General features: G+C 43.9%; 1 pseudogene; it reads left to right on the forward strand.

The window, feature by feature from the left end:
- Nucleotides 1-1967: 1967 nt before the first annotated feature.
- On the forward strand, nucleotides 1968-10325 carry LOC142940126 (centriolar coiled-coil protein of 110 kDa-like; annotated as a pseudogene).
- Nucleotides 10326-11772: the final 1447 nt, after the last annotated feature.

Raw genomic sequence — 11772 nt, forward strand, 5'->3', positions numbered from 1 at the left:
TTGTATGTTTTCTCCCCCTTCAAATTACAATCCAACAGCCTATCATCATACTTAACGATATAAAGTTGACACTGTCAGGTCCATTCTCCATCCATTGTGTGCGGCCCCTTTAAGAATTAGGATTTGGGAGTGACGCGGATATGAAAGCTTGTTTATCTGTCTTTCCTTTAAAAGCAGGAAAATTATTTCTCTTATTTGAGAAAAGTTCATATTTGTGTTGTCAAATTTCACTATGACCCGGAAATTCTGTCTCTTGTGTTTTATATATATATATATATATATATATACTGAATGTAAGCAAAACTACAGAGCAAAATCACACTCTTTCTGATTGAACCAATCGATGAACTGTCTGAAACAATGGATATCCGCGGCCCCAAATGGGCCCCAAAAAAAATTGCCGCAAACATGACCCTCGCCTTAGGGCTAAGCCCTTTCTTTCAATCCTAGAAACGCCCCTGACTCTGAGCCACAGCACCCAGGTTAGAAATGGTTACAGTTAATAAATAGTTGAAAGTTAAAGTCAGCGCTTATTACAAAATTTGCAAATACATAATCCACTTCTGTGATTACAGTTGTTTTCAATGCCAACACACTAACATGACACATGAAGCACAATTACTGAGACTAACACTGTGAGAGCAAAACCTAAGGTCAAGTCTCCAAAACTCTAAACACATTTTCTGCTTTACATTCAATTTGCAATTCAAAGTGACACTTTTTGTAACGCACTGCACACATGAGACACAGGACTCTCACATAAAGCCACATGTCATTTCAAAACACTGCCAATAAAAAAGCCACAGCCATGGACCAATTGGCCAATACATGTGTCACCTGGTCAAACACCTAATAGCTTGATTGTCAACTAATCAATCAGGATGTAAGCGCTAAACAGTTATTTTATGATTGCTTAAGCACAGTATTAAAAACAGGGCTCATTTTGTCAAAACATAATTGTTCAGTAAATAATGAGAAACCAGATAGGCTGGTTTATTACTATCATCTAGTTCTATCACATTTTTGATATATGAATTAACACACTTAGAAAACATTATTTTGTAGTAACAAAGTTTTGTCCTTGAACGTCAATAATAACCTTAATAATTATTCAGTGTGGCTTTGTAGCACAAAGGCAGTAAAACTGCCTGCGCCAAAGCACACTGACTGTAATCCTGCGGGCTTAATAATAATAATAATCTTTATCCAAAAGCTTGGTGCGCTTCTCCTCACACAGCATTGCCAACAGCGGCGTGAAAAATGCATCAAAACGTGCGGCCTGATCGCGAGAGCCTGATGAAGAGAGCTACAAAAAATACTTAACTTTGGGCCCATATTGACTAGCCGTACATTAACATAGAAACATGATTCAAAGTTTAAAACGTAGACAAAACGCTGCACTTTATTGAGCCAAATGGACATTTTGATAGCTAGCACAGTTTTCATGAAGTCACAGTTTAAGTTTCAGGAAAATTTTGGGTCTGTTTCAGATTTTATAATGGGTGTGTATTGCACGGAGCAGAGCTGTCAACTGATCACCACCTGGTGGTGAGTTGGATCAGATGGCAGGGGAACCGGTTGGAAAGACCCGGCAAGCCCAAACGTGTAGTGAGGGTGAACTGGTAACATCTGGCGGAGGACCCTGTCCGGGAGGTCTTTAACTCCCACCTCCGGAAGAACTTCTCACACATCCCGAGGGAGGTTGGGGACATGGAATCCGAATGGACCATGTTCAAAGCCTCTATTGTGGACGCGGCCGCTAGGAGCTGTGGCCGGAAGGTCATCGGTGCCTGTCGTGGCGGCAACCCGAGAACCCGGTGGTGGACAACGGAGGTGAGGGAAGCCGTCAAGCTGAAGAAGGAGACCTTCAAGGCCTGGTTGGCCCAGGGGTCTCCCGAAGCAGCTGACAGGTACCGGCAGGCCAGAAGGGCTGCAGCTGCAGTGGTCGCGAATGCTAAAACTCGGGCATGGGAGGAGTTCGGTGAGGCCATGAAGAAGGACTTTCGGTTGGCCTCAAGGAGGTTCTGGCAAACCATCCGACGACTCAGGAAGGGAAAGCAGGGCTTACCCCAGGCTGTTCTCAGCAGGGGGGGGGGACTGCTGACCCGGACAGGGGACATCGTCGGGCGGTGGAGAGAGCACTTTGAGGAACTCCTAAACCCGACCAACATGTCCTCTGCAGAGGAGGCAGCGCCTGAAGATCTAGGGGGAGGCTCACCCATAACACTGGCAGAGGCCGCTGAGGTAGTCAAAAAGTTCCTCGGTGGCAAGGCGCCGGGGGTGGATGAGATCCGCCCTGAGATGCTGAAAGGGCTGGACATAGTTGGGCTGTCCTGGCTGACACGCCTCTTCAATGTCGCATGGGGGTCGGGATCAGTGCCCATGGACTGGCAGACCGGGGTGGTGGATCCCATTTTCAAAAAGGGGTCCGGAGAGTGTGCTTGAATTACCGGGGTATCACACTACTCAGCCTCCCGGGGAAGGATTACGCCAGGGTGCTGGAAAGGAGGCTCCGACCGTTTGTCGAACCTCAGATTCAAGAGGAGCAATGCGGATTCCGTCCCGGCCGTGGAACAGTGGACCAGCTCTTTACCCTCGCAAGACTACTGGAGGGGTTCTGGGAGTTTGCCCAACCAGTCTACATGTGCTTTGTGGACTTGGAGAAGGCTTTCGACCGGGTCCCTCGGGGGTTCTTGTGGGGGGTGCTGCGGGAGTATGGGGTGCCGGACCCATTACAATGGGCGATCCGGTCTCTGTACGACTGCAGTAGGAGCTGTGTCCGCATTCTCGGCAATAAGTCAGACACGTTCCCGGTGGGTGTTGGCCTCCGCCAGGGCTGCCCTTTGTCTCCGGTCCTGTTCGTGACTTTCATGGACAGGATATCTAGGCGCAGCCTGGGGGTGGAGAACGTCAGGTTCGGGGGTCTCGGGATCGCCTCTCTGCTGTTTGCAGATGATGTGGTCCTGTTAGCCTCCTCGGATCGTGACCTCCAGCATTCACTGGGGCGGTTTGCAGCCGAGTGTGAAGCAGCGGGGATGAGAGTTAGCACCTCCAAATCTGAGGCCATGGTGCTCTGCCGGAAACCGGTGGATTGCTCCCTCCAGGTGGGGACGGAGTGCCTACCTCAAGCGAAGGAGTTCAAGTATCTCGGGGTCTTGTTCACAAGTGAGGGTAAGATGGAGCGGGAGATCGACAGACGGATCGGTGCGGCTGCAGCAGTAAAGCAGGCGCTGCACCGGACCGTCTTGGTGAAGAGGGAGCTGAGCCGGAAGGCAAAGCTCTCAATTTACCACTCGGTCTACGTTCCTACCCTCACCTATGGTCACGAGCTCTGGGTCGTGACCGAAAGGACAAGGTCGCGGCTACAAGCGGCCGAAATGAGCTTCCTCCGTAGGGTGGCCGGGCTCAGCCTTAGAGATAGGGTAAGGAGCTCGGTCATCAGGAGGGAGCTTGGAGTCGAGCCGCTACTCCTTCGCGTCGAAAGGAGTCAGCTGAGGTGGATCGGGCATCTAATTAGGATGCCTCCTGGACGCCTCCCACTGGAGGTTTTCCAGGCACGTCCAACTGGGAAGAGACCCCGGGGAAGACCCAGATCACGCTGGAGGGATTACATCTCCCAGCTGGCCTGGGAACGCCTCGGGATCCCCCAGAATGAGCTGGAACATGTTGCCGGTGAGAGGGAAGTCTGGGTCAGCCTGCTTGGCCTGTTGCCACCGCGACCCGACCCCGGATAAGCGGAGGAAAATGGATGGATGGATGGTGTATTGCACGGCTCGTTAAGAGCTAGAGTGAGGGCATAACTGTCAGAGTGGAGCAGAGCAGGAAAATATTCTGTGATTTTTCCAAACAAATTACTCCAGCTCCCACAATTTTTACTCCTTATACACCATTTATGGCCCAAAAGTTTGGAAATGTTGTGCTGCTCGCAGTAAAGTGTCTATGGAATCTAACGGACTTACACATTTGGCTCAAAGAGCCGCAGAGCGACATGAACTCCAACCAACTGCTACATTAGACTCCATGTTAAATCTCACCACTAATTTCTCAAAGAAAGCAAACGGTACCAGTTTTGTATATTGAACCTGAACGATACTACCGGTAACATCGGTGCGTGTATATATTGCGATATCTTCGGGCAGTAGAAGCCACACTGTCAAAATTTCTTGCGAAATGTTCTAGTTATATATAGTATAGCTCAAAAAGTTAATCTGTTGGTGCGCTGATATTCTTCCTATCGTGTGTACAAATAATTTATAACTCCCTGGGATCAACAGCAGATTACTCACCAAAGCACACACCCAAAACAAACAAACTCATGCAAATAGTTTATCCTGAAGAGAAACTAACCTTTAGGCAAACAAGGTCAGCTACTTGTTAAAAGAAGGTTTACTGGTGGCCTGATATAATGACACTGATGTTATTGTCTTTGTGATCCCTCTTTTTTTCTATTTTTTAAGTTCATATAGTGACTTAAGTTGTATTACGTTATTATTTTACTTGGACAGTAATTAGAAAGGAAGTGATGAGAGTTGTGATAAACTTCTGGACCAAAAGCAGTATTAATGATGCCCGTCCCTACATGAGTGTCTGCATGTTCCATGTTCTTGCATCAGTAAGTGGCACTTTGAAGCATTAACAAGCATAATACATTATATTACCATGAATCTTGAATGAATATCAACACACCTTTACTAAATCTGTAATAGTACTATCTCAAAGGCATAAACAGGTTAGACATGGTTCATATGAGGTTAAATGGTAAATAGACTTGTATTTGTACAGGTGTCACCTGACCTATTATCATTCACACCCATTCATCACATTGATTTATTTAGGGTTATTTAGGACATGGACTGGAGGATCCGATCCAACCGCTGATCTTTTGATTGAAAGACAACCAGCTTTAACTCTGAGCCACAGCACCCAGGTTAGAAATATTACAGTTAATAAATAGTTGAAAGTAAAAGTCAGCGCTTATTACAAAATTTGCAAATACATAATCCACTTCTGTGATTATGTGATTACAGTTGTTTATAATGCTAACACACTAACATGACACATAAAGCACAATTACTGAGACTAACACTGTGAGAGCAAAACCAAAGGTCAAGTCTCCAAAACTCTAAACACATTTTCTGCTTTACATTCAATTTGCAATTCAAAGTGACACTTTTTGTAACACACTGCACACAGTTTACTACATGAGACACAGGACTCTGACATAAAGTCACATGTCTTTTAAAAACACTGCCAATCAAATTATATGCAAACTACCTGAAAAGTAGGAGTTTTATGAGCCCGACCCTGCATTCCTCTAGTGTGCCTCTCAAAGTCTCACTCACGCACAGCCAACAGTAAACTTAAGTCTAAAAGAAATTAAATTTGTACTGTAATTGATACATATATATATATATATATATATATATATATATATATAATCTAGTAATAGGTAGGGTGCCTTGACCTGTTGACCTCCTCTCTCCCATCGACCGATTCCTTGATAATAATCCACAACTGTGATTAAGTTGGTTTTCTATTTCGGTCATTTTCAATCTACAGTATATGACTTTAATACCCTTGCTAATGAATAAATAATAATAAACTGTAGAGCAAGCCTTAAGAAGGCCTTTCTTTTTATTCTAGATCTTAAACAGATATTTGAATGTATATTTTTGTGTTGGAAATTTTCTCTTTCTTTGTAGGCCATTCACAAATTTACACTTTTACCAGTTAACACGTTTTGTTTCGCATTTGACATCAAATCTTGAAATAAATCATTTGTGCTGTATCGGTATACTCACTTAAATAAAAGAACAATCTGGTGTGTGTTTCTTGTGCATGCATGTGGGCAGCAAGGTTGACACACATTGTTTACCCACACTAAGTTTTTCTTGCTGTGAACACCAGAGGGTAGTAGAGGCTCACCAGTAACTTCCTGTTGAGGTTGTCTGGCATCATTATAAACTGCTGCCTCTGCATTGAGATAAAGGGACTTCTGTAGCACTTATTATGACAGCTTGGTAATAAGGTAATGTGGGGTAATAACTAATAATGACGTGTTAGTTATGTTATTTATTGTGTCATGCCAGTATAAGCAAACGCCCAGCCGACATGGACATCCTGCAGTCCTTGTCTCACTGTTAACTCTCCTGCTCCCATCGGTTCCTACAGCTAATGGTCATTTACCTGAACGTAACTCTGCAGAGCTTTAAACAGTCCTTCATCCCAGAAAACCACGCCCAGTTTTTACAGGGAACATCCGTATTTATTTTCCCATCGGCCCAGCCGACCTTATACCCCGAAGTCCAGTACGGTCAGGGGAAGTTGCTGGCATGGCAGATTGGGGAGAATCTCTCTCAGGGGCCATGATGTCCCCCAGTCACAGGGGCTCAGTGGATAGTGAAAGTGGCAATCGTCGATCCAGCCACTGTGGTACCAGCCAGTGCAGGAGCCCTGTAGTCCCATTAGTGCCTCAGGGTTTAGCCCAAAGGGACACCTTTACCATCTGGCTGCAGGATTTCGCCGGCGCTGCCACACTTTGGACAGCCAACTGCATAGCTGCCACTCTGGAGTTGAGCACATAGACCGCAGCCAGGAAAGGGTTCCTCGCTTCATGGCAGGAGTTACACGGATGGCTCCAAGTTGGCGCACCCCTGCAGCCCCCTTAAACCAGTCGTGTGAGGTAGATAATCCCTCACCATCTCTGCTGAGGCCCTGCATGACTTCTGACTTGGCTCAGGTCACACTCAGAATGGAGCCTGATGACCCTCAGGGGACAAACAATGGAAGGACCACACCAACTGTCCTCAGAAATGCAGCTGAGGCACAAGCCAACAAGACAGGCGAGTCTCTCTTGAACAGTTCCTGTAATGCACACTGTATCTACTAAACTCTACAGAGTGAAAATATGTCATTTCCACTGAGATCACAGTTTCTCCCATTGCACTTTTAAGGTAAAAAAGAGGAGACCCAGAGGCGAGCGCTGGCTCTGGAGGACATGCAAAGGTGTCTGGAGGAGGAGCATTCCTTGCAGATGTCTCTCCTCCTGGCTGAGCAGGAGAAAGAGCAACAGCACCTCTGTCTGGTCAGCACATGGAATCACACTTTATCTATTCTAAATAGAAGTAGATACCGAAAATGTATTTTTTGTGCGGTACTTTATCAGTTATTTTACAGATTGGCAAGAATTATTTAGTTTTTTAGTTGCAATGTTGAAGTGTAAATGTATTCTCTTTTGCTTAAGGTTAAAGCACTGAAGTGTTTGTCTCCCGTATACGCATGTGTTCAGGAGCTCGAGGAGACAGATAGAAGACTGAAGGAGCAGGGGTGTGTGCGGCCTTTGAGTGGGGATGCTTGTGGGTGGAATTGTAGGTCCGTGAGTGACAGCCGTCCTGTTGTGAGCCCTTCCTGCCCTGGACTAAGCCTTGAGCACACACCATCTGAGCTATCACCTATACACAGTATAGGTACCACTTCACCATGCTCACTTATTACTCTGTTGGAGTTTGTAAAACAGTGTTGACATAAGACAAAAAGAGTGTTGTGGCCTATTAACTCTTATTATTATTACTTCTATTCGGACAACTCTTCCATACATGCAGACAGCTCAAAATAGAGAAGTTCAAACACCTAAATTGAAAGTATGTTTCTTTTTCCAGGTTTTCCCAGTCCTGTAAGTTCCAGTGTGTCCTCTCCCTCTGTCCAGCCTCCCGGTTATCTGTGGGGACCCACATGGGCAGTTAGCAAACCTCGAGCGAGGCTAAGTCTGGTATGTATGCACAAGTAGACAAGAGGGTGTGTGTGATTGCATAAGTTACACATGTTGGGATCTGGCTGGAGCGGGTTTGGTTATTGGCAAATATACAAATAGATTATTGATATTAATACAATTATTAATATCAATAGGATTATTAACAAATATTTATAATAATGGGGCACCACCCTGGGATCAGGGACCAGTAACGAAATTGTGGATTAAGTCTTAAAATTGGTGTTCACTTAAAAAATGTAAAAGTACTATTCCACATTCAGAGTGAACAGTGATGGTTTGAATCAGCACTGACCATAAAAAACAGTTGTTATCAATAACAATACTAATCAAAAATCAATAATATTATAAATCAACAAACATCTATTATACAATTGCAAGCATACTAAACCTAAAAGCAACAAACAAGCATGTGGCGAAAGGAATCTGGGTGTCTGTATGTATGTGTGTGGGTGTAGGAGGGGAGAGAGAGAGAGAGAGAGAGCAAGGTGGTGTAGGTGAGGGGTTAGGCGCGGTTTCATAGTTTAGGCTTTTCTTTTTACATGCGAAGTCGCAACACACATTAGATGGACGTTTATTTCTCAAACCCTCTCTGTGTTTTATATCTTCACGTTCCCATCTTCACGTATCTTCTTGTTGTCCAGGTTATGGCAGCAGAGCAGCAGAGAGCCTTCTGTCGAATTGGCGCCATCATTCGTGGCTTCCTCACTCGCAGACTGCTCAAAACAGAGAAGGTCAAACACCTGCGACAGACCGTCCTGGTGAGATTACACGTTTAACACAAATAACACACAAATACAAATGAGCACAACTAATTGAAAACACCAATGTGATTTTAATAAGAGTTAATCAATAAATTATTCATCATGTTAGTGAAAAACTGTGTTTATGAATGTGTACTGTATATATGTGTGCTTAGGATACACAGGAGTTCATCCGCTCCTTCCAGACAGAAGGTCCACAGAAGAGAGGCCCCTGCTCTGCACAAGATCGCTCCCTGCAGGAGAGAGTTAGAGCCCAGGTATGAACGTGTAGTTACTGTCTATAGACAGCAGAGGTCCATCTTACTCCATGTTTATGTGTGCCTCTTTTGTCCCGCAGTTACGTGCAGCCCTTTATGACATCCATGACATCTTCTTTGAAATGCCTCTCTGGGATCGATTAGCATTGCTGCAGCAGGACAGGGAGCTCCGAGCAGAGAGGAAGCTGCGAGACATGGTAACCTGTCAACCAATCAATCACACATCCATGTGTTGCTCCTCTTTTAAAGGAAGAAGTGAAGGAAAAGTTCAGATATCTTTTCACTCTCAGTATGAACTTGGGAACTAACTTGAGTTTGTACTCGTGCTTGGTGAGCAGTGAAGCATTCGTCTGGACAATTTGTGTAATGTTTACCAAAGTATAAATCAAGACATGGCTTGTTGTTGTAGCTACATCTGCTAAGATGAATTATAATTGTTCTACCTGCTGATAGCTGGTGGTACTTGAAAAGCTTATCATGATGAACTGTATTTATATTACACCTTGATTACCACACGGACAAAGTGACTTACAGGAAAGAAACACTGTTTGGTGGCTCGTCTTATACCGTCAGTGTCAGTGCTTCAGTCATAAACTATGATCCTTACTGACTGTTTCAAAAGGAGAAAGCCAAGGGCCCCAAGGAGAGAGTGGTTCTGTCTGCTGCCACACAGAGGTCTCTGGACAGGAAAAAGAGGTACGATGGGAAAGAGGAACACAGCCTTACATTGTAGATGAGATCTGGTTTTAGACACTAATGTTTTTGATGATGGGCTCCAGGGATCAGCAGTGTTTTTATTGTATGTGTTTGGCGCTCCTCCAGGGTCGGTGAATCCCCATCAATGGCTAGAAAGAAGCAGCAGAAGCCAAAGAGCCCCACTACTAACAGGTGCTCTAGACTGAACTACAATTTCCTGTGTTTAATGTCCCCAGAAGATTAGTTCTCTAAATACATCCTTTCTTCATTCACAGAGTCCTGAAGCCAAACCAAGGCCAAAACTCTCCTGTGCCAGGCCAGCTGAACCGCCAGGGGTGAGACTTGTTTCACCAAAATCACAAAGTGCCTTATCTTGCTATCATAAACTGCCATATGTCATCTCTTAGGAGATACGTCACTCCACCTCACCCCCACTACTCAGAAAATGCTGATAAGCTTTTTGGGTTGCTAGTGTCCTAATTAACAAGCATTACACTTTTTCTGACTCTGATGAAGACACACTTGGCTTCAGAACGGTAGTCTTCTAATAAAGTGTGTTGCCTTAAATCCATGTGCTCCAGTATACTTTGGACCTAAGCTCTGAAGTCTCTGAAATGTAATTCCAATACTTTATTTGCCTCTTGCTGAAGGCAACAGCGTACAGAAATGTTTGGATTTCAGCTTTTACAGATGACTTTAAAGTCAGCAAAGTATGACAGGGGCTTTTTCTTCTCAGGAGCTGGTACAGAAAGACCCCAGAGGAGAGAGTGAGGCGCTCAGACAGCCTGAAGAAGCAGCACTCTCTGGGTTAACAGATCACTCAACTTCCCCCGACCTGTGAACTTTGATTTGTTTAGTCTTTGAATACAAACCTTGCCCCACTGAAAGTCCAGTCTGTGCTGCTAATGTGATTGTACCATCTGAAACTCAGATGATTGTATTCACTACCATACTTGAGCTCACTGGTATACATCATCACTATGTCATTGTGTTTTACTGTTGTAGCTGAAAAGAGCTGAACTGAGCACACATCTCACAGGGAGCTTGATATCGTCTGGTCGACACATTTTACACTTTAAAGAAGTGAAAAGAAAGTAAGTCTATTTAAATGCAAGCTAGAAGAAGGTCAGAGTTAAAGAAAAATAATTTGTATCCGTGCCGAAGAGCATTGCCTTTGCTATCTGCAGCATGTTAGCATGCATATATTTACCATGTTGTGTTCATAAACATCGAGTGCTTATAGCTGTAAGAGAATTTACAAAATTACTTTCATGCTGACAATCACATGAAAGTATTTAAGTGAGTATAATACATGAATTATAATTGTTTTGTTCAAGGGCTTTAAGTACCTGTTTGTGCTTTGTTTCTGTATTAAATGGTGCTGAGTTTACATTACTCTGAGGCATTTCAGTGTGTTTCAACATTGGTGATATTTCTTTTTACACAGTGGCGCACTGTTACATTAATGTAGCTTCACACAACAGGAGATGCACAGCAACACTGAGTGAAACTAAATTACTGAGACGATTGAGTCAAATTCTCTGTAAGTTTTCCCTCATTGTCGACTGCCATGTCAACACTGAGGGTCAGACTAAATATAAGAAAATATTGTTGTTAAGGAATTGGTACACCCACTAGTTCACTGTGATACCACACAGACATCATTTCTACGTCAAAAGTATTCAGTGTCTTGATGTTGTTTGATGACATTGCTGTACTCTCTCTTTAAAAAAAAGAAAAGGGACTTTTTAATGTTTTTTATTACCATTTATTTCTGGACTCTGATTATAAAATTAAAATAAAATGTTTACAGTGAAACTGGATTAACCCAACAAGCAATACAGGGGAGAAAATGACAGTTACAAATCTCATGATGCAGTGTGGTCGGTAGTTAAGTTCAGCCACCAGGTTTTAGTGGTGGCCTGATGTAATGCCACTGATGTAATGGCCTCTATGATCCCTCTTTTCTTTCTATTTTTTTTCAATTATTATTGCATTAAGTTATTATTTTTCTTGCACAGTAATAAGAAAGGAACTGATAATTGTGCAAAATGATGCCCGTCCCTATTTATGGCCCATCTGTGTGTCCGCATGTTCCATGTTCTTGCATCATTAAGTGGCACTTGCATTGAACAATGCATGAACAAGCATAATACATTCCACTACCATCAATCGTTAATTAATAACAACACACCTTTACTAAACTTTAGGACAGCCTATCCCAGGGGAAGAGCACTCTGACCTTTAGGAGACTAGAGGACCCCACCAGAGATGAGCAACACTGGAC

The sequence above is a fragment of the Anarhichas minor genome, unplaced genomic scaffold (assembly GCF_050575085.1).
Source record: "Anarhichas minor isolate MPS153535 unplaced genomic scaffold, ASM5057508v1 ptg000115l, whole genome shotgun sequence".
Taxonomy (NCBI): Eukaryota; Metazoa; Chordata; class Actinopteri; order Perciformes; family Anarhichadidae; genus Anarhichas; species Anarhichas minor.